General features: G+C 49.6%; 1 long non-coding RNA gene across 1 annotated transcript in view; it reads left to right on the top strand.

Annotated features, from left to right (window-relative positions):
• The window catches only part of LOC138260746 (uncharacterized), a 214,524-nt gene extending 190,786 nt beyond the window's left edge, over positions 1–23,738 (top strand). The window contains exons 2-3 of the long non-coding RNA XR_011198957.1: positions 21,508–21,567; positions 22,762–23,738. This is a non-coding gene — a long non-coding RNA (uncharacterized lncRNA). The remainder of the gene's footprint in view (positions 1–21,507; positions 21,568–22,761) is intronic.
• Positions 23,739–25,706: the final 1,968 nt, after the last annotated feature.

The raw sequence follows: 25,706 nt of genomic DNA, 5'->3' as shown, positions 1-25,706 counted from the left end.
ATGGCGACCTTCTCCGCTGTGCTGCTCTTACCAGACTTTGGAGACTTCTTCTGCCCCTTCACCACCTTAGGAGGAGTCACAGCTGACTCAGCTCTCCCCCCGAGACCCTTGTGAGCAGTTTTGCCAGCAGGAGTCTTCACCCTCGCCCGTCGGGCACTTTCCAACTTAAGGTGCTTTACAGGGGGTGTACTGGCAGTGCTTTGGCTCCATGTCACACTGGCTGCCCTGGTGGCTGGTGCACTCCACAGACCTCTAACACGCACCACTGGTACCGGACTTTTTTTGCCTGAGGTGCTACTACGGGACCTATGAATTGGAGGGGTGGGGGTGGTGGCACAGAGGTCAACGTTGCTCAGGAAAAGTTTCTGACGAACACTGGGATGGGTAGCTGGAGGGGGTCTGGGAGTGGAGGAAGAGGAGGTGGTTGTAGGAGGTGTAACTTTAGGTGATTTGGGTGCAGGTGCAGGTACTGGAGGATGTCGTGAGGTGGATGTGTAAATGGTAGTGGGGTGGTGAATGCAGGTGAGCGGGGTGTGGTGCTGGGTATTCTGGTGCGAGTCCTAGTGCCTGTAGATGTAGTGCATGCAGGTGAGAGTGTAGACCACACTGGGAGGGAAGAGGGAGACGACGAGGAGGGGGACACAGTGGAGGCAGTGGATGTTGCTGTGTCTGTATGTGGGTGATGCTTGTGTGAGTGCCTGTGGGATGTGTGGTCCCTATGTTTGCCTGAGCTACTTTTGTGTGTTGAGGTGTGTGCATGCTTGTCTGATGGTGTGCTTGGGATAGGCTGGGGTGCAGGGGATTGGGTCTGGGTGGAGGAAGTTGGAGGGGGGAGGCTAGACACAGGGACAATGGCTGCCATCAGTGCTGAGGCTAGAAATTGCAGGGTTCGATGATGGGCAGCCTGACCAGAATGAATGCCCTCCAGGAATGCATTAGTGTGTTGCAACTCCCTTTCTACACCCTGGAGGGCATTCACAATGGTCGACTGCCCAACATTGAGTGACCTCAGGAGGTCAATGGCCTCCTCACTGAGGGCAGCAGGGCTGGCAGGGGCTGAGGTGCCTGGGGCGAAGGTGATGCCCACCCTCCTGGGTGAGCGGGCACGGAGCGAAGGCTGAGGGGCGGCTGGGAGGGCGGTGCTGGTAGGTGGGGTGGTGGCTGTACCTGTAGAAGTGGGGGGCACAGATAGTGCCGCCACCACAAGGGAGCACCCATCGGCGGACGAGTCCGTGTCGCAGTTTGCTGATCCGGTGACCGACGTGAAGCTCCCCTCGCCCTCCGTCCCACTGGTGTATTCAGAGTCCGTGGTTTGGCCCTCCATGGCCATGTGGGATGCAGCTCCCGCATGCTCCGGTGCCACTGTACCTCCGCCTGATGATGCTGATGCACAAAAGAACAGGGAGACCAGAAAAGGGGGGGGGGGGGGGACAGAAGAAAGACAGGTTGAGTGCATGGCTTACCGCTACCGTTGGCAGACAACACAGACACAGCAGCCCCCTGCACTACGCCGTGCTCTTGGGCTCTACAGATGCAATTCCTGGGATATGGCCTACATGGCTATGAGTGTCATCTGTCCACATAGATGACACAGGGGCATATCTACCTGTACTAGGCACTCTACAGAGGTGGGGTGGAGTGGCACATGGCCTGCATTACGGAGGGGCCAGCCGACGTAACTCGCCCTGGCCTAGGGAAACCCACAGCCCTCCTCCCCCATCCAGACCCCTCCACTGCACGCAAAGTCTGCAGAATGAGAGTGTACTCACCCCCTTGTGTCTGCTGTGATGCCCTGAAGCGCCCATCCAACTCGGGGTAGGCCACCGCCAAGATTCGGAACATCAGGGGGGTCATAGTGCGATGGGCACCCCTCCCACGTTGGGAGGCCATCCCCAGCTGAGCCTCCGCTGTCTTCTTGCTCCAGCGGCGAATGTCCTCCCATCTTTTACGGCAGTGGGTGCTCCGTCTCTGGTGGACCCCCAGGGTCCGGACGTCCTTGGCGATGGCACGCCAAATGTCCTTCTTCTGGTGGGCGCTGACCTACATGACATGTACAGGGGAAGAAGAGAAGTCATTACCAACTGCACCGTCGAAGTGAGTGGCCCCCATCCCTACCCTTGCCATGTGGCACATGCATTCACAGTCCTTCATGCTCGCAGAACTCTGCCCCCTTCCTACTGACATCCAGCCCTCTCCACCCAGGCATAGCCCATACAACGTGCTCCCTGTGTACTTACCTGTTGGTCTGGAGGACCGTAGAGTAGCTTGTACTGGGGGAGGACCCCGTCCACGAGCTTCTCCAACTCCTGAGCAGTGAAGGCAGGGGCCCTTTCCCCAGACGCAGCAGCCATTGTCTCTTCCAGACCGAGGTCACAGCAGCACTTGCAGTGTAGGTCCTCTCCTGTCAAAGATCAGGTATAGAGTGATTGAACAGATAGAAAATGGCTGTCACATCCGCGGCGGTGACGTCCGCGGCGGAGCGTATCATCACCGCCGGCGCACTTCATCATTGGCTCCTGGGACCCATAGGGTCCAATGTTAACCAATGCAGCATTGCGCCGTGGTCTACGATCGCCTACCGTGAAGGTGTACAAGGCCAGCGCAGTTACCTCACATCCCATTGTCCCAGTTTAGAGGTCAGGCAGCTGCCATTTCAGGGGCCCACATGGCTTTGTTTACTACTGCGTCACACATACCTAGGCCTGGACTCAACACACTTACAGGAAGAGTTTTGGATTTGGTGTCGTGTTCTGTGTAGCTGTGGGTACATACCTGAGAATTTGTTGAGTCTGTGGTCGCTGTTGTCCTTCTTAGGCACCGTCAGCTGGGATATTTGAGGAGATGGCAGAATCCTCCGGTGTACCGACCGCTGGTGACATGAGGAGCGACATTTGATCATCACCTACAGGTTTGACCGTGCCACAATCCAGGAACTGTTTAACCAGTTGGAGCCAGACCTGATCTCACCAATCCGCCATCCCACAGGAAGTGCAGCTGCTATTAGTGCTCCATTTCCTTGCAAGTGGGTCATTTCAAACAACAGTGGCCATGGCATCAGGGATATCCCAGGCTATGTTTTCCAACGTGTTGTCCAGAGTGTTGTCTGTCCTGCTGAAACACGTGAGGAGCTACATCGTTTTCCCTTAGGTGGAGGATTTGGCTACAGTTAAAGGTGACTTCTATGCCCTGGGACATATCCCCAACATCATAGGTGCTATTGATGGCACCCATGTAGCTCTGGTCCCCCCCACAGGAGTGAACAGGTGTACAGGAATCAGAAGAGTTATCATTCCATAAATGTACAGATGGTATGTTTGGCAGACCAGTACATCTCCCAGGTAAATGCTATGTTCCCTGGCTCAGTGCATGACGCCTACATCCTGCGGAATAACAGCATCCCGTATGTGATGGGTCAACTCCAGAGGCACTGTGTGTGGCTATTAGGGGACTCTGGTTACCCCAAACTGTCATGGCTACTGACCCCAGGGAGGAATCACAGGACCAGGGCAGAGGAACGCTACAATGAGGCCCATGGGCGGACTAGGAGGGTGATCGAACACACCTTCGGCCTCCTGGAGGCCAGGTTCAGGTACCTCCATATGACAGGTGGTTCCCTATTCTACTCACCAAGGAAGGTGTGCCAGATCATCATCGCCTGCTCAATGCTTCACAATCTTGCTTTGCGACGCCAGGTGCCTTTTCTGCAGGAGGATGGTCCAGATGACGGTGTTGTGGCAGCTGTGGAGCCTATGGACAGTGATGAGGAGGAAGCTGAGGAAGAAGACATTGACAACAGGGAGTCAGTCATACAGCAATATTTCCAGTGACACACAGGTGAGAACATTTTTTTTACTATTACATTCACTTTCACACTTCTACCTCTATCCTGTCTGTCAATTTGAAGCAGTATTTGGTAACTGAGTTGTACATTTCCATTACGGTTTCACAGGTGTGGTTACCAATGTGTGTCATCTGCTTGCATCCTTCATGGACTTGTGATGTGTGACATAGGTATGTTGACATTACATTAGAAAATCGCATTTTGTCACTGTCATTGCTAATACACATTTTTTAAATCACAGACTGACTCCAGATTGTTTTGTGGTTCAAGGGTGTTTATTGAAGTGCTAATTATCGGAGGGGGTGGAAAAATGGTGATTGGTGATGGTGGAGGAATGTCCATGGCAGAGTCCAGTCTATTAGTCTCACAGGTGCTTTGCCCATATGGGCATAGGAAGTGGAGCTGGGGCAGTTCCTATCTGGACAGGGTAACAAAGTGGGACAGTGGGATGACAATCAGGGTGGTCTCATTTCCTGGCGAGGGTCTTGCCATCTTGCTCTGTCCTGTTCCTGGATCTCATGGGCCGCTTGCGGGTGGTTCTCCGTCTGCAGGGGGTGGGGTGCTGGTGTGGTGGTTCTGTGGCGGGGCGTCCTGTCCACTAGTGCCGGCGGATGTGGTGGGCAGTTCATCGTCCAGGCTAGTGTCAGGGGCCCCTCGGAGTGCCACGGTGTCCCTCATGGTCTTTTGTATGTCCTTCAGCACCCCTACAATGGTGCCCAGGGCGGAGCTGATGGTTCTGAGCACCTCCCTGAACCCCAAATACTGTTCGTCTTGCAGGCGCTGGGTCTCCTGAAACTTGGCCAGGACCGTAGCCATCGTCTCCTGGGAGTGGTGGTATGCCCCCATGATGGAGGAGAGGGCCTCATGGAGAGTGGGTTCCCCTGGCCAGTCCGCCCCCTGTTGCACAGCAGCCCTCCCAGTTCCCCTGTGTTCCTGTGCCTCCGTCCCCTGGACCGTGTGCCCACTACCACTGCCCCCAGGTCCCTGTTTTTGTTGGGGTGGTGGGTTATCCTGGGTTCCCTGTAGTGGTAGGCACACAGCTGATTGACGTGTCATGGGTACGGAGGTATGGGCCCGCTGGGTGGGTGCTGTGCTGGTGTTACCAGAGGGTGGAAGGTCAGTGTTGGGCTGTGCCTGTGCAGGGGGAACCGACTGTCCCGAGGCCCACGATGGTCCGGGCTGGTCATCTGGATCCAGTTGGCCAGAGCTGCTGTCATCACTGTGGGCCTCTTCTGTGGGTGGAGTGGAGATGTGTGGACCCTCCTGTGTGGTGACATTACATAGTGGTCCTGCAGGGGTATAAGAGCATGATTATTGCATGTGTGTGTGTCATGGTGTGCAATGGGTGGGTGTGCGTGTACCCCAGTGCAAGCATTCCTGTGTGGGGGCTTGTGTGATGATGGTTGGGGGGGTGTAATGGGTATGTGCAGTGGGCATGCTTTAGTGATGGGTGTCCATGCTTTTTTATGTCATGCATGGCTTGGTGTTGGGATGTGTGGTTTGTGTTCATTAGTGAGGAGTTGGAGTGATAGGGGAGGGGGTGAGGGTGGGGGTGTGTGATAGCATGCAGGTAGGGTGGGGATATGAGAGTTAAGATTTGACTTACCAGTGTCCATTCCTCCACCGACTCCCCCGAGGCCCTCTGGATGCATGATGGTCAAGACCTGCTCCTCCCATGTTGTTAGTTGGGGGGAGGAGGTGGGGGTCCGCCGCCAGTCTGCTGAATCGCGATGTTGTGCCTGGAGACCACTGAACGCACCTTCCCCCGTAGGACGTTCCACCTCTTCCTGATGTCCTCCCGATTTCTTGGATGCTGTCCCACAGCGTTGACCCTGTCGACTATTCTTCGCCATGGCTCCATCTTCCTGGCTATGGAGGTGTGCTGCACCTGTGATCCAAGTAGCTGTGGCTCTACCCGTACAATTTCCTCCACCATGACCCTGAGCTCCTCCTCGGAAAACCTGGGGTGTCTTTGGCATGCCATGGGGTGGTGTAGGTGATGTGTGGGGTGGTGTATGTATTGATGAGTGTGGTGATGTGTGGTGGTGTGGGGTGTTTTGTGCGTGGATGTTGTATGGGTGATGGTGTTGTGTGCCTCTGTGTGGTGGGGTTGTCTATTGCTGTGCTCTCTTTCTGTTGCCTTCGTCTATAGATTTTGGTCGTAGGGGTTTGTGGGTGATGTGGGTGTGTGTTTTATATTGTATTGGGTGTGTGGGAGTGGTGTGTGTATGTGTATCAGGTGTGTGTATTTCGAATTGTCCAATGTGGCGGTGTTTTGTAGAAGTGTGTGTATTTTGAGCATGGTGGTGTATACCGCCAATGGAATACCGCGGTTGAAAGACCGCCACGTGGATTCGTGGGTCGTGATAGCATAGGCGTGTTTCTGTTGGCGTGACGGTGGAGGAATTGTTTTCGCCACTTTATCACTGACCTTTGTTGTGGCGGATTTGTGTGGGTGTCTGAATTTCGGCGGATTCGGTGTTGTGTGTCATAATAGCTGTGGCGGAATTCCGTGGCCGCGGCGGTGTATTGGCGGTCTTCTGCACGGCGTTAAGCGGCTTTTACCGCCAATGACCCCCATAATCTGCTGTCCATTGCTTCCCATGTGAAAGGTCCGGTTGGTCCCTTGAACTGGATTCTCAACCCCATTCCTTGTCTGGATTTGCATGTACTGTATTTATTAGTGCCAAACAGTGACAGTGTGCTATAGCTGTATGCCTGGATTTGGTACTGTGCTTCAAGCCCAACAAACAAGGGCTGCTAATGTGTATGTAAGGACAATACGTGCTTGTGCCCTGATGGTCTAGACACAGATTCACTTCTTCTGCCACCTTTTGATGGGGCTTGTGTGGTGACTAGCTGTGAGATTAAGCAGCACAGAGGCACTGATGTTCCTTGTTGCAGTGGGATTTTCAGAGCTCTACCCTGTGTACAAATTATGAAACCTGCCTGTTTTCTATTACTGATCCATAACGTATTTGAGCACACCAAGGTTGCTCTTTCATCAGCCTTCTGAAATTTCTGCTGTACCATAGCTGCCCTATTCCCTTGCATGCCGTTAGGTGATCTTTGGCTTTAGGTCAAATCTGCTTTGAAGGATACTCTGTTAATTCAAGGGTTGGCTCCAAAGACTCATGACTAGACCTGCACGTAACCGTTACACTATGGAGGCCAATACTGACACAGGGTACACAAGGCCACACACTTGAACTGGACACCTTTGTACAATGAACCACTGGAAATATGTGAACACATGCAGCATGGTCTGCTAGTCCACCGCAGCCACAGGAGAAACATAGGTCAATTACATGAGTCAAACTGTAGTATACATAACAATTTCATGACTGGATTTGAGACTCTGTGTCACAAACACTGTTCATACCTAGCATGTTCAAATGCCTGACTCATGGGTAGTATACGCACAAGCGACCATGAAGTGGTAGCCAAGATTTCAAGACATGTGAGGGGTATCATATCTGATATAGCCCTCATCAGCCGTCTTCGATCTTTCCTGTGTGTAGTTAGCCATGGGAAATATATTGTCCCCAATGTCAAGCAAGTACGCCCAGCATAAGAGGCAACAGATATTACAAACACATATCATGACTGATGTACCTTATTGAATGGCATCTGATGGTTATACCTATTTGTAACACATTCATTCATGCACATTACGCCCTTTTTTGTTGCATGCCGTTCCCACAGAGGCACACACATATTTGAACAGACAATTCACACAGGAAACACACAGGCCATGATTAATGTTTTAGTAGCATAGCCCTGCTGTCATCTATTGATGCAACACCTGCGCAAACTTGAAAAATCCTATTTAATTACCAAAGTTTGTGCTGCTGTTGTATCAGTTAAGAGAGCTAATCCTGCACAACAACATGAGTATTATGGGCCGCAGTAGTATGGTCTGCCACATCTACCCAAACACTAGAACACACACTGCAGGTCATACCATCCTATCTTTGTCTAGTTATAGGCTGCATGCATGTTAAAATTAAAAAAATGAACCAAACACAGTTTAAGCATATCTGTCAAAAAATGACGCATATGAGTTAAAAATGACGGTTATGCGTTAAAAAATTACACTTGTGTGTTACAAATGACGCATATGCGCTAAAAATTACGCATATACATTAAAAAGTGATGCATATGCGTTAAACAATTACACTCACGGGGCGTGGCCAAGATGGCGGGGTGAGCGGACGCGTTCGTCCAAGCTCCGCCGCCCGGGCCTCAGAAAATAGCCTTGCGACCCCGGAGATCGATGGCCCGGGGAGCCCGGAGGTAGCGACTGGTGCCGAGGAGCGGAGGGCCGTACGAGGGGTTCGGGGATGCCTGAGGCGGCGAGAGACAGAGGCGTGGAGCCGCACGGCCTGGGCCCGCATTTGCTGCCGGTGAGCGCCGCACACGGAGGACTGAGCCGCGTGGTGGGTCCTGGGCCCGGCGGTCCTTTGACCACGGGTGAAGTCGTGGCAGGAGCCCAGAAAGGGGCTGTAGAGCCGTGGCACAGTGAGGACTGTGCCGGGGGCCCACCACGGAGCTGAGAGCTGGCGGCAACTGGAGGCTGACGTGCCCGCATTGCTTGGCTCCCCCTGAAGGACAGGGTCTCCGGACGAGGCGGCAGAGGAACCGGGGTGCATCTGGGTCACCCCGTCTCTGGAGTGGGGCGGCTTAAGGTGGCGTGACGGTGCTGGGCCGCTGATCGCGGTGCGGTCGGCCCACGGTGGCCTCACCTGGTGCTACTGTAAGCAACAAGGTGGCGAGTTGCCAGAGAGAGTCCAGGAGCGAAAGGCCAGTGGCTGTTGGTGGGAATACGAGGCCTGGGGTGGCCTGGTCCCTTGGAGAGACTGCAAAGGGGACCTGGCTGGGTGATAGCACAGTCGTGACAAGAAACCAGGAGCAATGGCGGCCTCCAAGTCCAAGCGGGAGCGGTCAGTAAGAGAAATGCTGACTGGAGCACGCCCAGTGCCAGGTTGAGCGGCTGAGGGGCCACCGGCGACGAAGTCCCCAGACATGCGTGGGGAGATAGAGGCGAACGAGGGGACCCTCGTCACGAAGGGCTTCCTTACCTCCTTGTTCGACTCACTCTGGAGTAATGTTCAGGAACTCCAAAGGGACATATCTCAAGAGGTGAAGGAGCTGCGAGGGGAGGTCACGTCCCTGGGTGAGCGAGTGGCACAGATGGAGGATGGTGAGATCTCCTGCGGTGAGGAAGTGACGGGCCTGCAACAGGAGTTCGTCCGCCTGCGGGAGCAGCAGGACCTCCTATAGATAGCGGTGGATGACTTGGAGAACCACTTAAGAAGGCATAATATTCGCATCAAAGGAGTGCCGACAGGGGCTGAGAAGGAGGACATTGGAGACTTTGTGGTGGCGCTGTTTCACTCGGTACTTGGCCTGGAGGAGACCCGGGAGATCACGCTAGATAGAATTCATCGAGTGGGCCGCGCTGGTGGGAACGGGGACCGGCCACCAGATATTCTAGCCTGTGTTCACAGCTACGGGCTTAAAGGAAGCATTTTGCAGCGGGCTATTTTAGAGGGAGTGCGCTCCAATTATTTCAGGACCTCTCGGCACGGACTTTGCAGCGGTGGCGAGAAATCAAGCCCATTACAGAGCATTTGTGAGCGCATGATGTGTCCTACTCTTGGGGTCACCCGTTCCGCCTTGTCTTCTGATGGGAGGATCAGCTTCGACAGGTGAGGTCCATATCGAAGGCAAATCGGTTCCTGCGCCTGGAGGGTGATAGCCAGGATCGGGGTGCGAACGTGGGCTTGGCTGGCGGGGATCGTCTGTGCTGGCGGCAGAAGGAGAGAAGGAGGAAGCAGCAGCAACCTACTTCCTCAGAACTGATGTCGGAACGGAAGTCAGCATTGAGCAGCTTGGTCGATGGGACTAATGCTTAAGGGAGAGGTGGCCGAGGAAGGCTGGACTGATGTGGGTCGCATAGTTTCAGGCCTTGTGGCCGTTTAAGAGGGGCCCGGGTGGTAGTCGTTGGACCTGGCTCGGTGAACTTGAGAGGTTCTACAGCCCTGTTGAGACTTTGCCTCTGCGGAGATGTGTGTGAGAGGACTTTTCTGTTGTGAGCACCCGTTGTGCGTACTGGTTTTATTTCAGTGTGCTTCCCTGAGATCTTGATAATTTAGTGGCTTAGTGGTATGGCCCTGTTGCCCGTAGTTGATGGGCTGTTCTCGATCCCCCGCAGGGCTCCTCCCTTCTTGAGTGCTCTTCCCTTCCTGATACATGACTATTAAATGTATAAGCTTGAAAGTCCGTGAGCTCAACAGTCTGACTAAGAGGTTGGCGATCTTGTGAGCCCTCGAGAAGTCTGGGAGTCATATCTGTTTGTTACAAGAGACACACTTAGGGGCATATTTATACTTCATCTGCGCTGAATGTTTGTCAAAAAGTTTGACGAACATTCAGCGCAAAACGTTGCCCCGTATTTAAACTTTGACGCCCAAGCCTGCGGACGTCAAAATTCCGCCGTGTGCGTCATTTTTTGGATGCGTCAACCCGCCTTGCGTTAATGATATGCAAGGTAGGCGTTCGCGTCCAAAAAATGACTGAAACGGCCGTGTGTCGTATTTATGCTTTCGGTCAAAAATGACGCACGGCCGGGAGGCGGAGCCAGAAAATGACGCACAGCCCGATTTGCGTCAAAATTTAACATCTGGGTCAGGGCAGGCGTTAAACTGGGGCAAACACACCTGTATTTAATCAGAACACACAGAAGCAACAGCAGAGCAGCAGAACAGCAAAATGGAGACATGGAGGTGATTCTTATTCAGCGTGCCCGCAGACGCAGAGCCCAACATCTACAACAGCAGCTACAACAAACACCAGCAGGGACCCCAAAGGCAGCGCAGAAGTCAGGAGAGGATATTCTGCCCCAGAACAACCCTTCATGGCCTCAGGGAACACAACATCATCCAGAGGTACAGGTTGAACTGGCAGGCCATTCAGCAGCTGCTGCGAAACATTGAACCGCAGTTGGCACCCACTTTGCTGACACCCCGCACCATCCCAACAGAAACCAAGCTGCTTGCCATACTTCACATGCTGGCAAGTGGCTCTTTTCAAACAACTGGTGCCCTGGTTGCCGGAATATCACAGCTGTCATTCTCTGCCTTTTTGCCCAAAGTACTGGATTCCATCATTGGACTTACACCCCGCCACATCTGCTTCTCTAACAAAGTGCAGAAGCAGCAGGAAACAAAACAGGGGTTCTACCTCATTAGTGGCTTCCCACACGTCCTTGGTGCAATCGACTGCACACATGTACGCCTTGTGCCACCTGCTGCAACTGAACACCTCTACCGCAACAGGAAGCACACACATTCCATCAATGTGCAGGCCATATTCGATCACCAAGGATTGATCACCAACATCGTGGCTAAGTATCCTGGGAGTGTCCATGACTCCTTCATCTTCCGTCACTGCACCATCAATGAACACTTCCAGGATGGACGGTATGGCAATGGACTACTTGTTGGTAAGTACAAAAACCTACTTATATACACACTGCACAGCAACCCTCTAGGACACACAACACATACACCACAACAGCAACATGTGGACAGGAACACACTGAGATTGTCACACCACTAGCCATATTTCTTAGGTCACCATTGAACCTGTCACACATCTGAAATTACTGCACAGCCTGATGTTAAGACGTCAATGATAACAACGTGTGGAGTGGGTTGCCTAAATGTCACCTTGCAAATTGTAAGTGTCCCAGTGAAGTTTACATTAATCCTTTGCATAAGTCTAAAGGTATGGGATGTCCATGGTACATTGATTGAACGTGTTAACAACACTGTCAAAATGATTCTGTGTATGGATCTCACCCCCAGTGAAGACACAGGGACACCTGTATCACTAGTCACAATGCTAGGGATGGCACACTGTACTGCAAATCCCAAAACATACTGCTGACAAACGGTCAGCAGCCAAACACTTGTTCAGCCAAGGAAACAACACAATGCAGATGGTACATCCTACAAGCCTAGTATGCAACATTATAACACAAAAGAGTCACAGACAACTCAAGACAACTACTGCCATGAAAGGTGATTTCAATGGGGCTAGCTACATCAACATGATCCCATTCATTTTCTCTTGCAGCTGATCAGGGGTATGGCAACCAGCCATGGATAATGACACCTATTGGCAACCTGAGTACTGCAGCAGAGTGTGCCTACAACGACGCACATAGGAGGACACGCACCATAGTCGAGAGGACCTTCGGCATCCTCAAGTCAAGGTTCCGGTGGTAGCCTCCTATATTCCCCGGAGATGGTCTGTAAGATCATCCTAACATGTGCAATATTGCCCAACATTTGCATCAAAAGGAACATTCCCCTCCTGGAACCAGAGCCACACATGCCTGAAGAGAAGGAAGAGGAGGATGCTGGTCTGCAACATGAGGGGGAACTACAGAACACGGCCGCTGGTATACGCAGGCGGCAACATATCGTGAACAATTTCTTTTAAATATAATCACCATCACCACTTTAATGAACTAATTTAAATAAATACCTATAATAATCACCATATGATGGTATGGCTAATGATTTTTGCACACCTTCATCTCTAACTATCAGAATAAGAGTGTTGCCTCATGGAGCATTGCTGATATACTGATTAGGACACTGAAAATCCCAGAGCTAATGTGATGCGTAACATACAATGGTCACATAAACACACACTGTAAATGACATATATCATGTACATTTCTCCTTTGAAGGCCAATAGCAGAGGACCACACCTATTTCACACATACATGTTGAAATCAAGGTCCAACACAGCATGATGGTGTATGGTTTCTCACTTCATCAGATATGTCCCTCAGGATGGACAGAGTATGATGCAATCATGGGCACTGTGCAGATTTCTCAGACTACATAATATCAGGACAGTTGTATTGACAAGCTACATAATTTGACAGTAGGCACATTTCAGTTATCTACTGCACAGTTGATATGTCACATTACCCAGAGACAGATTTGTTGTGTAAGTGCTTTTTATTTAAAAGTGCTGTAGTGCTATCTGTACATTGTCCATGATTGTGAGTCCATTTTAGTGACATCTTACATTGTGATCCTACAAAAGGGGTTACGGAAATGCTTTTGACATGCTGGGGTGATGATTCAGACAGTGCAGAGGGACAGGATTTGCAAATGATTAGGAAAGAGACAATCACTGGGCAGGCTGACAAGATATACAGTGGTAAGCAGAACAGTCATTAAGTAGAGTTGTTGCAAGACTGGCATGTTACAAAGCGCAGGACCTTGGTAATAGTTGGCCATGTGGCAGGGACTAGTGCTTCCGGGTACTTTTCCTTGTGAATGTGATCTGTTCCATGTCTTCTTCTTCTGATGTGTGTGTTGCCTCCTCTGTTATTGGTGGTGGTGGTTGTGAAGGGGCAACACACACCTCAGTGTTAGAAGACGTGGAGTCAGACATCCCGGTCGCTGCTCCCTGTGAAGGTCTTAAGGGCAGTACGGCAGCAAGGAGGATCTGCTGGTTCTTGAGAATAGCAGCCACATCACAATGGTAGGCAGTCAGGTTGGCCCTGAGGGGTTCAATGTTGTATTCGTGTACGCGTTTACAGGATTGCTGTTGTAGGTGTTGGGTCAACTGTATTACAGCTGTGCTGATTTCCTCCTGGTTTTTTTGCTGTTCCTGCAAGATAGATGTTCGGGCTTGCAGAGCTGCTGCCTGATCTGCAGATGACATCATGCACAAACGCACCCCTTCTCGGCTGGCTGCCATAGTTTGCATCCCCACCCGCACCTCCTTGGCCAGATCCAGCTGTACCCCAGCTACAGTTCTCTCAAAGCTGGTGCCTGTGTCGTCTGAGTCCTCAGCTGTATTGGAGCTGGCAGGTCTTACAAATGGGGTGGTGGGTGGATCCTCTGCGATGGCTGCTTGTTCTGTGCTCCTCCTTGTGACTGAAGGTGGGGTCTGGAGGGTTTCAAGGACCTTTTGGATAGTCTCCTGGGGAATGTTTATCAGCTCATCATCCATGTCATCAAGGTAATCTGGGGCCGGCATATCCGCAGGAGATCCATCTTCCTCCTCAATGAAACAGGGTACAATTAGTGTGTCTGTGTTGTGGCGTGAGTGATGTGACATGCCTGCCTTGTGATGAATTCACATTGTGATCTTGTTTCGTGTTCATTGCTCCAGTCCTTCAGATTGGCATTCTCCCAGGCCTATGGCCCACCTGCATGTCACATGTATGTTATTAAGTTATTAGACTTGTCGGCATCATCTCTTCTAGGTGTTGGCTTTGGCCAAATAGAGAATTGCCACCTTCTTGTCCTACTCAACCCTCCGTGTACATCCATTCTCATGGTGAGACCTTTCACTGGCTGTGGGTGTTCTGATGGCACTGGCAGCACACTTAACAATCTGGACCTGCCCCAATTTCTGATCTTTCACATCCACTTAAATGTATTTGACATGTGGCATTTCCTATGCATAGCAATGTTATGACACGATATGGATGTTGGCATTGGTAATGTGTACTGCTGATGTTGGGGAATGTGTGGTACATTGGATTGCCCTTATTGTCGTATTAGTGTCCTATTTCCTCCTCTGACTGTGCAGGTGTATGTCATTGACCAGTTACATGGGCCCCCCCCAATGCTGTTGTCTGAGCAGTATGACATTTGGGATGTTACATTGTGACCTAGGCACAGGATGGACCCTGACATATGCAGCATGGGTATGTCCTTAGTGCTGTGTAGCTCCTATTGTTGTTGAAATTGGCTGATGTTTGCAACAACTATGGGCATTGACACTTGACAGTATTGGGGCCTTTGTCTTTTTTCAGGGGATTGTTGAAGTTGTCATCCTCAACCCCCTAATTTAGGTGTGTATGATCCATGGGGAGGTTACTGCCATTGGCTACTTGAGCTTCACACAGAGCGGAAGTGGTAGTGGCAACTGTTGTCGCAGTTACATTCCAGTTGTCGGTATGGCTAGAGGTTGTTAAGAGGGCCCTAGTTAATGTAGGGGATATGGTGGCTGACGTGTGCCGGGATGTCAGTTTGACATTGTGGCCTTCCCTCCTGGCGTGGATTTCCCTTTGCTCCATCGTTGGCATGACAGCATGCCCCCATGGCACTCTTGTTTGTTTAGTGTAATGGTGTGCCCCAGCTTCTGTCTGTGCAGGCCATGCCCCCATGCCATGCCCCTTTACCCATGCCACTCCATGTATATGATGACTTGCATGCATTTTGTGGTCGGTATTCCCCCCCGCTTACGGTTAACATTAGTGCATTTTAATTCCCCATGCGACTTACCCTGCATGTGCGTTGTCTCCAGGTAGTCTGCGCTTTCCTGTCCTTGAATCCCTGTGACGATCTCCTCAGGGATGATGGCTGCGACCATCTCCTCCATGTGGTCCAGGGCTTCCTGGTGTGCTGGACTCCCACCTCCAGTCTGCAGTGCTGCCTTCCTGTACCTGGCCATCTTTTCCTTGGTCCTGCGCTTGCAGTGATGCCAGCGTTTCTTGCACTCGATGACTGTTCTGCGTACTTCTGCCACACTGTTAATCTTGTCAACAATTTGTTGCCATATAGCCTCTCTCCTACTGATTGGCAACTTTGAGGTGACAAACAGTTGGTGCTGGTGTTCCGTCACCTCTTTAAATAGAATTTCCTGCTCCTCTGCACTGAAGCGACACTTTATTTTCTTCTTATGAGTGTCCTGGTTCTTGTGTGGGTCCTCCTGGCTGGTTCCTGGTCTGCTGTCATCTTCCTGGGGTCTATAGTGGCATCTGGGATCCATTTTGGCTCTCCTCTGGTGAAATGTCGGTGTTCACGTTTTTTTTAACGCTATTACGTCAAAAAACGGCGCAGATCCGGTTTGCGGGGTCGTAAATCGACCCACAGTCATTTCTGCCGAATTAACGTCGTTTTGCTTTACGACTTGACACTGCGGTGTGCGTAAAAAAAAAAGCCTCCCACATGTGGTTTGCGCCGCTGTGCGTCAAAGTATAAATTTGACACCCGACCAGCGCACCAAAATGGCGTTAGCCGGCAGTAATAATGATACAAAACTACGGCGCAGTTTTGCGTCAAAAAGTATAAATATGGCCCTTAGTGCATAAGGACACATATCGCATGCACTCAAAGTGGTTCCCTAGGCAATTCTGGTCTTTAGCTTCCACGAAACATGCTGGGGTTGCGATACTGCTTTCAAGGTCTTTCTCTGGGGAAGTAGTGGCAAAAATACATGATGTGCATGGAAGGTTTCTGGCTATTAAGATATGGAAGCCCGAACGAGTGATCAGATTGCAGAGGCATTTGCGGAGTTTTACCGGGGGTTGTATGCGGCAGATGAACGGAGCAATGTGGCTCCGGATACATTTCTGGAGGGTATAGCAATCACTCCTCATAGTGAAAGGGAGGCATCTTCATTGGACCAACCTGTAAGGGTGGAAGAGGTCATATCAGCGATTTCACGCCTAAAGGTGGGGAAGTCCCCTGGCCCAGATGGCTTTACGGCACTTTTCTATAAGACCTTTTGTGTGGAACTTGTGCCACTTTTGGTGCGGCTCTTTAACTCCTTCCGGACATCGGGAGTCCTAACGCCCAGTATGCTGGGTGCTACTTTTGTAGTTGTACATAAGCCGGGGAAAGACCCAGAGGAGTGCGCTTCCTATGGGCCAATTTTGCTACTGAATATAGATGCCAAACTATTCACAGGAATACTCGCCCATCGCCTTAATTTCTATATGCCGGGTCTTGTTGACCTGGATCATGCAGGTTTTATACCGCACCGACAGTGCAGCGATAATACGAAGCGGTTGCTTCATTTGCTAGACAAAACGGATCGTTCTCGCCGGGAGGCACTCTTCTTCTCTATTGACGCGAAAAAGGTGTTCAATAGGGTTCACTGGCCATATCTTTTTAGAGTGTTGGAGTGTTTCGGACTTGGCCCTGGTTTCATGACGTGGACCTGATGCATCTACCAGTCTCCCAGGGCTGCTGTCCGAGTTAATGGTACGCTTTCATTGCCGTTTCCAATTGGGCGAGGGACTCGACAAGGGTGCCCGCTCTCTCCCCTCTTGTTTGCGCTATACATGGAGCCCCTGGCGCAGTGTCTGCGAGACAGCCCTTTGATCTCTGGCGTGAAATTCGGAGGCAATAATCATCTCATTACCTTGTATGCAGATGATGTGATCCTTACCTTGGAGGAGCCCGCGACTTCGCTGCCTGCGCTGATGGGATTACTTGATGAGTTTGGCCGGGTCTCGTGATTCCGGGTGAATATGCAGAAGTCGCAGGTCCTTAGTCGGTTTATAAGCTCGGATCATGAGGAAGATCTGAGAACCCGATGCCCCTTTCTATGGTCGTCCTCGCGGCTTTCCTACTTAGGGATTGATCTGGCACCTTCTGCTGCAAAGACGGCGAGCTTGAATTACACAAAGTTGGTTTGTGAAGTGCAGCGAGATATGGAGACCTGGGGAGACTCAAGCTGTCCTGGCTGGGCAGGGTGGCGGCGGTGATGATGACAGGCTTGCCGCATATACTGCATGTATTCCAGGCACTACCCCTGACTCCTCCGCCCTGGACGATAGCGACTCTTCAAGCGGCGGTTCTGAGATTTGTCTGGGAGGGTCAAACGGCGCGCCTTCCGCGATGCGTTCTGTATCACCCTAAGGGGGAGGGGGGGCTGGCTGTTCCCTGTATTTTGCAATGTTTTCAGGCAACACAGTTGCATTTTCTTTTAGAGTGGAGCCGCTCGCTTACTGAGAAACAATGGTGCTTTATGGACCAGGCGGTGGCGGGCTCTCATATATGGAAGGAGCCCTGGCTCCGATGTCGGCACAGGGCGGGGGGACTTTATTCTTCCCTGATCACAGGAGCAACGTTACGTATATGGGATGTGGTGGCTGGTCGGTTGGGGCTGACGTGGTTTCCATCCCCGATGACTCCTATAGGTGCGAATCCTGTATTTGAGCCTGGGCTACACGTGGAAGCTTTGCGACGTTGGCATGTGGGGGGCTGTAAAAGGGTGGGGAGCCTTTTTGATGAGAAAGGAGTTATTCCCTTTGACCAGATGAGAGAGACATATGGCTTGACAGAGGCGGATAGGATGATGTACTATCCGATCCAGAACTGGGCCCTGTTGCTGGCTAATAGAGCATTAATAGATAGGCCGCTAACGCCGTTTGAGAAATGGCTCCTGATGAAGAAGGATGATAAAAGAGTAATTTCGGAGATTTACAGGCTATTGCAGGGGGAGGGGCATATGTCTAAATCCAAGGGACAGTTGCGATGGGAGAGGGAGCTGGGAAGGGAGCTTTCTGAAGAAGAGTGGGATAGTAACTTTTATAGGATACATCATACGGCCCATAATGCGGCAGGGACGGAGACAGCATATAAGGTGGCCTCCTACTGGTACTACACCCCAGCAAGGATGCACACATGGAATCCCACTAAGTCTAGCCTCTGTTGGAGGGGGTGTGGGGGCATGGGTACACTTGTGCACTTACTTTGGCATTGCCCCAAGCTCCATAGATATTGGGAGAGCAGTATAGACACTGTTGATATAGCGTTTAATACTAAGATTCCTAGATTTCTATTGTACATCTTGCTGGGTCTGCCCAATCCCCTCACCTTTCCTCTGCGATTGCTAAAAGGGCGGCAGATGGCCCTGGCCCTCAATGCGGCGCTGCAGCTGATTCTAGCGTTGTGGGGGACAGACAGGGTACCAACATACGTGTCCTGGCTGCAGAAGCTGTGGTTTATTCTGGCAATGGAGAAGCTTACTCTGGCCTATCAACAGCGGGTGGGTGATCTGAATGCCTTATGGAGACCGCTCTTGCAGATTTTATCCACAGAATTCACTGAGTTAACATGCCCGACTTATCTGAGAGTACTGGGGCTGACCTGAACCTCTGGTAGTGTGTCTGTGTGTAGGGATCTTTGGGAGAACTGGGGCAATGCGGGGGCGGGGCGGGGGACCGGAGAGATCGGAGGATGACGGGGTCTTTCAAGGGAAGCAATGTTGGTGTTTTATTAGCTATTTCTATGCTTTGTATTACAATGTATGGAGTTCCCTTCGCAACGCAACAGACTTTTGCGAGTGGCCCACCTGTTCATGGGGTTGCAAGGAGGCGGAGGGGAGGTCCCTTCTGACATGGCTACACGGGGGATGGATTTCTATAGGCCGCTTTAAAGCTTCTGGCTAGAAGTGCTGCATTGTGTTTGTCACACTACTATGTGCTGTACTTTATATGTTTATATGTTGAAATCAATAAACAGATTTGATCCAAACAATTACGCTCATGCATATTATACATCAATTGGTCCCTAGTGTTAATTCCACCGGCGCACACCAGGCATGCGGATATCCATTGAAAATGTATTGGTCCTTGAATGTGTGGGAATTTTACTGCATGTGTAAAAAACATATATTGATGCAAACCCCGTAAGCATCAAAAATTTACACTCAAGACAAAAAACAGGCCGTAAATGAGACAGGAAGTGATGTAACAGGATTTCCTGTTTGCAGAAATGGTACAGTGGGTGTACTTTCACTTTCACTTTGCAGTCTGTGATTATTCTAGACTGTGTGGCTGTCTTTTGACTTGTCTCTCTGTGAATATTGTGATTTGTCTCCTGTGTGCTGTTTATACTGTCTTTTGGTGTTTGGTAAGGGTCTTTGGTATCCTGTGTAAGTTTATTTGTGTCATTTATTGTATTTAGATTTGTCTTTGAACTGTTGGGAGTCTGTTTGTGGGTAGTATTAGTTGGGGTAGCTGTCTGTGGGTTTCCTTTTTCCACCTCCTTTCCCTGTTTTTCCCTCTTTACCATTTCATTTATTGTTTTGTTGTGATGTCAGGAAGGCCACGGCTGGGGTGAATGGATGAGGGGGAGCTAGGGGCATTTGTGTGGCTGGTGTGCCACTTCCTCCCCTGATGTTGGAGGTTCGGGGCCATGTGATACAGGGGTATCACATGGAGGCAAGAAGGCTGAGGTGGGCAAAGGTGCTGTTCCACCTGAGGTGCATTTTCAACACCCAATGAAACGATCACCAGCTGAAGCATTGCTGGGCTGACTTGGTGGGCCGAGAGCAGGACCTGCTGGACCACCTGGGTGTGGTGATTGGTGGCCCTGTTGATGAGTACCAAATTGACTAATGTGTACAGTACAATGCTCTGGAGTGACAGTAGCAGATGGTGTGACAAGCTGCATGCAATGTTTGTGGACATGTGGAATGCAAGTTGAACAAACTGTGAGTGTACCAGCAATGGGATATATTTCACATGGTAATGCATGGAAACAACGTAGTCCACAGTTTTGTGGAACCTTGTCCGAAAAGTATTCAGGGCCATACGTACCAAGCTCTTCATAACCTTCACTATTATCTTAGGCCCATATTTCTACTTTGACTGCCCTGCATTTGTGTAATTTCTGGACACAGAAGCAGCGCACACTTGCCTCATTCAAGTATATTTTTCTATTATGCACAGCTGCTGCATCAACAAATGAAGCAAATGTGACACAAAATAAATTACAGATCTGGCCCTAAGTTCACTGTTCCTGTGTGTTTACGTCTGGACAAATAAACATTCACATGGCCAAACCCAAATGGGCCATTATGCTACCAGATTGCATTAGCACAAAACAGGGTCATCTTGTGGCATTTCGGAGTAGGCGTTGAAATCCTATCATTGAGTAGCAGGGCCCAACAAAAGTTTTTGCTTGGGCGCAATTGCTGGAACTGAGCTAGTGCAGTTTCCATCTGTGTCACTTTGGTGCCAACCCATTTTCTAAAGTGAAAGGGTCAGCATGGGGTTCCTGCTCTTTGTGAATGCATGGTCACAAACTATTTTTGAGCATGATGTTGTGCAAGGGGCCACTGACTGCTTCCATGATACTATTGTAGGGAAGAAATGGGTTGTTATTTTACTTTTGGTACACCCCTGCTGAAATATTGCAGCATTTCTACAAATGTTAAGTTCCCAGTATGAAGGCAGTCACAGACACTTGTGCCCATGCATTCTGTCAAGGATGATCAACTAAGACACTGTCAGCATACATCTTTTTGCTGTTTTGTATCCGAAAAGTGTCCTATCCATATATAGCGTAACATTGTCACACAGGATCCCTGCCATCATGTTGTCATAGGGGCCATATGCGGCTCAGGGTACACTGCCAATGTGGCATATGCAACCTACATACAACACTGGCACACCTATTATGGACCACTGAAAGCACAATAATTCCTGAACGCAAATCAACCCACATGAGCATCACACAGTTACTCATTGTCCCTTGATGCACAAGCCACAATACCCGAGTCACTGGTATTGCAGTGCACCAGGAATATGGCATTGCATGTGTCTCCCAATTACAAAAGATGAAATGGAGTACCCTCTGGAATTGAGTAATCATGTTTGGCACCACATGATTTTTTCAGGGCCAGTGCATGTGTACATATGTGTGTCTATCACTCACTGTAGTGACAGTGTCAGTGCATGTTTGCAGTGGTATGTCTGTTGGGGTGTCTACATGCCTGATGTGCAGCTCTGTCATATAAAATGTCACACACAGTGATTTGTTTTTCCAACTTTTGTACAGTGAGCAGACATTGAGCACATATCACCCTTCGATGTTTTACAGGTAGACCAGCCCCCTACCCAATAGGTGAAGTGGCTCAATTTGCGGACCCAGATGTATCCAGTAAGTGTTAATATGTTTGTCCTGTGTTGTGTTTGCAGCTGTTGTGTGATTGACTCTTGCGTGTTGGACTCATTGCAAGATATGATGAGCTGGCACGTGATCTGATAGGTGACTTGACTGGAGGTTGACAAAGTGTTCCATGGAAGATTTAGACATTAACTGGCAGAGAGTCATATATTGGGAGTCGAGTGCTGCACAATAGGCATGGGCAGGCGAACAAGGTACTTTCTTGCTACATGTATGCCAAAAAATTATTTGGAGGTGGCCAGGGTCAAAATTTAGTCAGAAAGTCATACCCTAATTCACACAGAACAGTGATTCATCAGTTTTACATGCCAACTTGGCCATCCCTGTTACATCCCTATCCCTGAACATGTATGGGTGACTGTCCTGCAGCATCTAGCTCCACATGTTGTACTCCATTTACGTGGCATTTGAGTGAAATGTCATAGGCGTGCATGCAGGTCAAGGCCAGATGGATGCTTGCATCAATGTGGTTGATTTAGGAAATGTGCCAGTGAGATCTGATGTTGATGGTTGTCCACAAATAGAAACATGAATGTAGATGTGAGTGTCTAATGGTTGACTCAATCCTAGTTGGCAGGCCTCCTTACCTGTGGTGGACTGACTAAAGCCATGTACAGCTGGACAAAGCTGGACAAAGCTGGACAAAGCTTTGTGATTATCCTTGATGGTTGAAAATATGTATTGCAAGCCCATCCCCCGAGGCACAGGTTTAGGGGGAGAAAATACATGTAGCTAGGTGTGGTGGTCACATTGTAGATGACAGACAAATAATTCAAGCATTCATGTGTGCCAAACTACAATGCCCCTTTATGACTACCCACTGCATACCATTCTGCCAGTTCCATATTGAAATCACAGGTCTTGTGTGCCTTGAATCTGATCCAGAAGATAGGGATTAGTTGGCCTGGCACATGCTGAATACTTTCAGCGTTTGTTATGTGACGAATAGCACTACAAATATGCACAGATTATTTAATTAAGTACACACCTTGTTGTGCATTGCTGTGCTGTTAGATAGTTGATGGGTAGGTTGCGTTGGCATGTCATTCCTCAGGGACATTCTATCATTTGGACTACATGTGCAATTTGTGAGGGAGTGTTATATTATCATCTGTACATGTATCACACAATGATGTCACTAATGTTTGCCTGTCTCTATTTTTACAGCTGCCAACATGAATGCACAGGAAATCCATGAATTTCAGAGGCAGAGTGCAGTACAGACACATCCTCGATGTGGAGGCTGGGTTCCGTATGATGGGTAGGCAGCATTGTCATGAGAGAGCCACAGGGGCATGGAGTACATTTAGCCAAGGGGGGCCAGCATTGGCCACAACTGCTACCACCACAACAACTCAAAGCACAGTTGACAGCCACTCCAGCTGGTCCCTCAACCTCGTCAGCCCAAGGCCCTACAGCAGCACCTTATGCACCTCCACCTCCAACCACTGCTACATCAAGTGCTACACAGACAACCACAGTTGCAGTAATGGACATGGCGTATTTCAGAACCCTACAACGTGACATGCAACGTATGTTGCGCCGCATGGACACTGTGCAGCAGTAGGTGGCCCGCAACAGCAGGAGACTGCAAGGGATAATGAAAATCCTGAGGAGGGCCAATCTTTGAACTTATTGATCCTCATCCCTAAATCCGTCCCCTCCCTCCTCTTTACTCATACTTTTTCCTTAGTGGGTATAGGGGGCTTAGTGTTAGGTTAGAGTAGGCTGTTAGTTTAGTTAGGATAAGTGGGTTGGGGGAGTTATATTATTACATGTTTGTTTGTTGGATGATGTTGGAGTTTAAGTGTATTATAAAAAAAATAATACAAAAAAATACAAAAAATATATATATTTGTTTAGGATTAGTTAGTATATGTTGTCCTACACGTGTCCCGTCATATAAGGGGGTGGGGGTTGATGTTTAGAGTGTTTAGATACATGTGGTAAGTAAGTTTAGCTTAGGGTAGTTAGGGCCAGTTGTGTTGTAATGTATAGTTAGGATAGGTTAGGTTAGCTTAGGTGTTTGCCATAGTTTGAGTTTCCTTTCATACATATATAATAAAGTTTGCTGTACTCCTTTACAGTATGTATCATATGCTTGGGGATCAGGGCCTTTGCATGACTGTACAGTGTCAGATTTGTGTTGGCCTGTGTGTTCCATCCTGCATCCACATCCCATTCTTGACATGTTTAGTCCCACTTCCAAATGAGCTGTCACATTGGCAGCTACAACAAAGCTGCATCTCTATGCATCTGCCATCCATTGCACCCAGCACTCAAGGTAACTATGGTACCCAATGTGTTGTAAAGGTTGGTGTGATTTTCAAACTGTCATCGTTTGAGTCCTGTGTTGGAATCTTGGGCACTGTGGGACGTCTGCCTTCAGGCTGATGTTCATGTGAACTCTGATGAACTGAGTGGTGTCATAATCTTATGAAGTTCAGTATACATAAATCACACCTATGACTTATTACATTGTACTCCCAGGTGACATTATTGTCCACACACTTGCAAACATCCATTCCTGCAGTATGATGTGGGTGTGGGATTAAAGTTTAGAGTCATATGTCACATACATAATGATCGTCTTGTAGGGAATGTGGGCCACATTGAGTTTCATCTTGTAGATTGTTTGGACCTGACATATACATTTCTACACACCATTATACTGTTTGTGATACTTTACTGTCAGAAATAAGCCAAAGGCAGCATAGATGATGATAAAATCCAGACCCTTGTGCCTAGATGTCAGCCCACATTCTTTCTACACTATTGTATTGACATTCTGTGGCCATTGACATGTTACATGCATCACAAATTTCCTACACAGTTGATGTGTCACATTACACAGAGACAAAGTGGTTTTGTAGGTGCTGTTAATTTTAAAGTGCTGTAGTGCAATATTTACATAGTCCAGGATTGTAAGTCCATTAGTGTGGCGCCTTCTATTGTGACGCAACACAAGTGCAATGGTGAGGGACATGTCATTGGACATGCTGTGATGGAGTGTCATTCAGTGGAGAGGAACATAAATTGCCATAGGTAGTGAGAGACGATTGCAGTCCATAGTGGTAAGGTAAACAGTGTGCTGGAGAGCAGTGCATGTTACCAACTGTAGCAAGACTGTCATGTTCACAAGCACAGGACATAGAAAAATCAGTGCCCATGTGGCATGGACTGGTGCTACCGGGTACTCCTACGGCTGAAGGTCATCTGTTCCACGTCTTCATCTTCTGATGTGTGTGTCGTTTCCTCTGCCCTTGGTGGTGGTGGGTTTGAGGGGGCAACACACACTTCAGTGTTTGTAGATGTGGACTCTGAATTCCCGGAAGCTGCAAACTGTGGGACTATTAAGGGCATTACAGCTGCTGGTTATTGAAGATAGCAGCTACATTGCTGTGGTAGGCAGCCAGGTCGGCCCTGAGGGGGTTTGATTGTAGTCATGCACGCAGTGAAATGTTTGGGATGCCAGGTGTTGTGGCAACTCCCTAACTGCTGTGGTGAAATCCCTCACACACTTTTGTAGTTCTTGCAGTAGGGATTGTTGGACTTGCATGGCTGCTGACTGTTCTGCGGATGACATCATGCACATGCACATCCCCTCAAGGCTGGCTGCCTTATTTTGCACCCCGACCTGCACCTCCATGGCGAGCTCCCGCTGTACTCCCACTACTGTCCTCTCAAAGGTGGTACCAGTGTCATCAGAGTCCTCAGCTGTGTTGGAGCTGGTAGGTCATACTATTGGGGTGGTGGGTGATTACTCTGTCATGGATGCTACATCTGTGCTCCTCCTTGCAGGTGAAGGTGGGGTGTGGAGGGTTTCAAGGACATCTTGGAAGGTTTGCTGGATAATGGTTGTCAGCTCGTCATCCATGTCATCAGGGTAGTTCAGGACAGGCATTTCCACAGGAGAGCCATCGTCCTCTGCAATGATATATTGTACAATTAGTGTGTCTGTGTTGTGGCAGTTGTAATGTGACGTCACTGACTTCCTATTTGTGGAACATTGTAATCTTGGTTCCTGTTCATTGTTCCTGTCACTAATATTAGCATTCTCACAGGCCTATGCCCCACCTGCATGTCACATGTAGTGTGGGCAATTTGGGGAA

Source organism: Pleurodeles waltl, chromosome 10 (genome assembly GCF_031143425.1).
Source record: "Pleurodeles waltl isolate 20211129_DDA chromosome 10, aPleWal1.hap1.20221129, whole genome shotgun sequence".
In the NCBI taxonomy this organism is placed as follows: domain Eukaryota; kingdom Metazoa; phylum Chordata; class Amphibia; order Caudata; family Salamandridae; genus Pleurodeles; species Pleurodeles waltl.
This window is presented reverse-complemented; position numbering and strand designations above follow the sequence as displayed.